Here is a 5,020-nt window from a genome sequence, read left to right as displayed (position 1 = left end):
CGCCCCCTTCCGCAGACCGGCCCCTCGCTGGGCCCTGCTCCGTTTCAGTCCTCGGGTCCTGCTTCTCCAGCCTGCTCCCTTCGTAGCCTCTTTGTCCCCATCTCCAGCCTTAACACCCCACCCCCCTCCTCCCGGCTCCCCCGAACCCTTGAGCCCTGCCCCTCGGCCCAGGTGTGTCCGGGCTCCTCCCCACCCTCCCAGGCCTCCTCTAGGGTGCGCCGAAGCTCAGCTCCTTCTGGCCACCCTTCTCTGGGCCTGGGCAGCTGGTAACCCCTGAATTCTAATTTATTCTTTTAAAAGGGAAAAACCGGTGTCTTGGTCTCTGAGCAGTGGGTCGAATTCTAGGGATGCCAGGGCACGGGCACGATTTCAAAGGCTGGGGCAGATGCCATCTGCGCCTTGTACTGGGGAGTATCTTGGCTGAACATAAGTGAAGTACTTAATCTCTAATTGGTAAGAAGTTCGGGTTCTCTTTTGCACAACTCATGTAATTTATTCAACAAACCTTTCTTGGGCTTCTCCCAGGCCAGGAGGTCTAGGGTTTGTATGTAACAGGTGGCGAGTGGGCGAGTGAGCGTTGGACTTGACATTGTAGAGGGGCTGCCCTATAGAGATGTAGCCGAGTCTGTGTGTAGCTTTCTGTTTCTTAGTAGACACGTTAAAGAATAAAAAAATACAGGTGACAGTAAGTTTAAGAATATTTATATTTAATATGTTAACTGAAAAAAAAAGACACAAGGTGAGAAGTGACAAGTGTTGATTTGCGATTCAAAAGAGCAGCTATTCCAGAAGCACTGTCTTAGGCAGAAACTCACAGGTTCCTATTGGAGGTGAAGGTAAGGGGTATTTATGATAAAGGGAAGGGGGTAATTACTTGAAAAGAAGGAAGACATTTCTATGGGTATTAATAAACTAAGGAAGGAATTTCTACAGACGCAGATAAGCTAACATAGTGATATTTGTCCTACAGAATGTAACTGATTTTTAGTTCTGTAGTTATGACCTCTGCTTCCCTGTTTTGACTCCGGGAAAGAAAATATCTGCCAAGGACGGCTTCTTGTGGTTGACTGGGCCCAAGTGTAAACCTGGAGTCTGGCAGCTACTGTGGCAGAGACCTCTAAATGCACACTGCCTACCAGAGAGAAGCCACAGGCTGAGCCGCCAGCGTGTGCAACACTCCTGCATCTGAGGCAGCCCTGGTAAGAGAGTTCTTAGGATTGAAATTCAACCAATAGAGCTGAGACTTTCCTGTCCAGTTTGAGACGAGGGAGGGCTATTTGGGCCAATCAAATTGTGAAGATTTGGAGTCCTCAGTTGCATAGCAAGGGGCCAGTCAGGGACAGGGGATGGGCATCATGATATGAGCCAGCTTCACCTTTGTGCTGGTAGAACACTTTCAGTTTCCTTGCAAGACTGTTTCCCCAGCTGAACCCTGAAACCAGAACCTCAACACTGAAGGCACCTTACCTGGGCCACTTCTCCAAAGTTGTTTCAAAATCCTGCTGTTCCAAACTAGTTTCACCAAAAAGGGGGAAGGAGGTGGGAGGGGAGACAGAGAGGACTCAAATAAAATCAGAAATGAAAGAGGAGAGGTAACAACTGACACCAGAGAAATAAAGGAGATTGTGAAGAAATATTAGGGACAACTATATGCCAACAAGTTAGACAATCTGGATGAAATGGATTAATTCCTAGAAACATACAGTCTTGCAAAACTGATTCAGGAAGAATCAGAAAATCTGAATAGATAGATTAAAACTAATGAAATGTAAGCAGTAATCAAAACAAAACAAACAAACAAAACCCCTCCCAAACAACAAAAGTCCTGGGCCAGATAGCTTCACCGGTGAATTTTAACAAACACTCAAAGAAGAACTAACACCTGGCCTTCTCAAATTATTCCAAAAATTTCCAAAAGGAGGGACGACTTCCAAGCTCTTTTTGTGAAACCAGCATTATCCTAATTCTAAAACCAGATAAAGACACTACGGAGAAAGAAAATTATAAGCTAATATCCCTGAGGAGCAGAGATACTAAAATTCTCAACAAAATATTAGCAAACTGGGCCTGGCAATACATTAAAGAGATCATACACCAGGATCAAGCGCAATTTACTCCAGAGGCGCAAGGTTGGCCCAATATCCGAAAATCAATAAACTTGATACTCCACATAAATAAAATGAAGGATAAAACCACATGACTGTATCAACAGATGCAGAAAAAACATTTGATAAAATCTAGCACCCATTTATGATAAAAGCATTCAGCAAAGTGGGAATAGAGGAATCATCTCAACATAATACAGGACTTATATGACAATCCCACAGCCGACATCATGCTCAATGGGCAAAAACTGCAAGCACTCCCCCTTAAGATCAGGAACAAGACAGGGCTATCCACTTTCACAACACTTATTCAACATATAACTGGAAGTCCTAGCCCCAGCATTCAAATGGGAAGAAGATATCCAAATAGGAAAGGAAGAAGTAAACTGTCATTATTTGCAGATGACATGGTACTGTATATAGAGAACCATAAAGATTCTACCAAAAACTACTAGAAGTGATAAATGAATTCAGTAAAGTAGCAGGATACAAAATTAACATCCAGAAGTCAGTTGCATTTTTAGGCACTATCAGAAAGGGAAACTAAAAAAACAGCCTCTTTCACAATTGCTTAAAAATATAACATAGAAATAATTTTTTTTCAATTAGCAATAATTGAGCCTCGGATAAACCTCATTGGCTATGATACTGCACAAAGCTGACCTAGAAATAATTTAACCCAGGATGTAAAAGACCTCTACTCAGAAAATTATAAGGCACTAAAGACTTTGAGGAAGATACAGATAAGTGGGAGTAAATACTGTGTTTATGGGTAGGAAAAATTAACATCACTAAAATGTCCATACTAGCCGAAGCAATCTATAGATTCAACGCAATTCCTATCATGATACCAATAGCATATTTCACAGAACTAGAACAAATATTCCAAAATTTTACATGGAACCACAAAAAATCCCAAGTTGCCTGGCAGGTATGGTTCAGTGGTTGAGTGTCGACCTATGAACTAGGAGGTCACAGTTCAATTTCTGTTCTGGGCACATGCCCGGGTTGCAGGTTTGATCCTTAGTAGAGGGCATCATGCAAGAGGCAGCTGATCAGTGGTTCTCTCTCTTCATTGATGCTTTTATCTCTCTCTCCCTTTCTCTCTGAAATAAATAAATATAGATATATTAAAAATCTGAAGTCATAAAGAACAGAGTTGAAGGAATCATGCTACCTAATAGCAAAGTATACTACAAAACCATAGTAATCAAAACAGGATGGTACTGGTATAAAAAAGGACAGATAAATGGAACAGAATAGAAAGCCCAAAATCTACCCACACTTTTATGGTCAATATTTGAAAGAGGCAAGAACATGCACTGGGGTAAAAATAGTCTATTCAATAAATGGTGTTGAAAAATTGGACTGATTTGTGCCAGCATATGAAACTAGACCACCTTTACACCATACACAAGAATGGATGGTGTGAACTCGCCCTGGCCAGTGTAGCTTAGTTGGTAGGGTGTTGTCCCGTGCACCTAAAGGTTATTGGTTCAATTCCCATTCAGGGCACATGCCTGCGTTGTGGGATCAATCCCTGGTAGGGGCATGCAGGAGGCAGCTAATTGATGTTTCTCTTTCACATCAGTTTCTCTCTCTCCCTCTCCTTTTCTCTCTTTCCAAAAATCAGTAAAATATTAGAAAAAAGAATAAGCATAATGAATTAAAAGCTTAAATGTCAGACTGGAAATCATAAGACATAGGCAGTAAAATCTCAGATATTTCTTGTAGCAATATTTTTTCTGATATACTCTCTCTCCTTGGTCAATGGAAGCAAAAGAAAAAATAAACAAATGGGACTACATCAAATTAAGAAATCTTTTCACAGCAAAGAAAACCATCAACAAAATGAAAAGACAACCCACTGAATGGGAGAACATATTTGCCAATACATCTGATAAAGGGTAAATATTCAAAATGTATAAAGGACTTATAAAACTCAACACCAAAAATACAATCCAATTAAAAAATGGGAAAAGGGCCTGAATAGCCATTTTTCCAAAGAAGACATACAGATAGCCAATAGATAAATGAATAGATGGTTAAAGTCTCTAAATATCAGTGAAATGCAAATTCAAACCACAATGAGATATCACCCCACACCAGTCAGAATGGTTATCATCAATAAATCAACAAACAATAAATGTTAGTGAGAATGTGGAGGAAAGGGAAACCTGGAGAATTGTTGGTGGGAATGCAGCCTGGTGCAGCCACTGTGGAAAGGAGTGTGGACTTACCTCACAACATAAAAAAATGGAACTGCCTTATGACCCAGTAATTCAACTCCTGGGAATTTATCCGAAGAAACCCAAACCATTAATTCAAAAGAATATCTGCACCCCTGTGTTCATGGCATAGTTATTGACAAGAGCCCATCTTTGGAAGCAGCCGAAGTGCCCCCCAGTAGGTGAGTGAGTAAAGACGTTGTGGTACATTTACACAATGGGATACTATTCGGCTACAAAACAGAGCTTGGATGAACCCGGAGAGTAGTTTTAGGGTAAATGAAATAAGCCAGTCAGAGAAAGACAAGTATTATATGATTTCGCTTATTTGTGGAATCTAATGAACAAAATAAACTAACAAACAAAATGGAAACAGAGAACAGGCTGACAGCTGTCAGAGGAGATGAGGGGTTGGGGAGCTGGGTGAAAAAGGTGAATGGGTTAAGAAAGAAAAAAAAAAATCCTAAACCAAACAAAAACCAGCAACTCATAGACACAGACAGCAGTATGATGATTACCATAGGGAAAGGGGGATAAATGGTGATGGGAAAAATAATTCTGTTGTTTCTCAGCCGCGCTGTTTCACAATTCAGCTCTTTTAACCGAATGGCATCTCTCTCCCATTCCTGCACCCCAAATTGAGGACTCCTTTTGGCATTGAATTGGCATCCCTGATCTTTGGTTGAC

The sequence above is a fragment of the Myotis davidii genome, unplaced genomic scaffold, assembly GCF_000327345.1.
Source record: "Myotis davidii unplaced genomic scaffold, ASM32734v1 scaffold435, whole genome shotgun sequence".
NCBI classification, from domain to species: Eukaryota; Metazoa; Chordata; class Mammalia; order Chiroptera; family Vespertilionidae; genus Myotis; species Myotis davidii.
The sequence above is the reverse complement of the archived record's forward strand: the minus strand, read 5'-3'. Positions refer to the sequence as shown.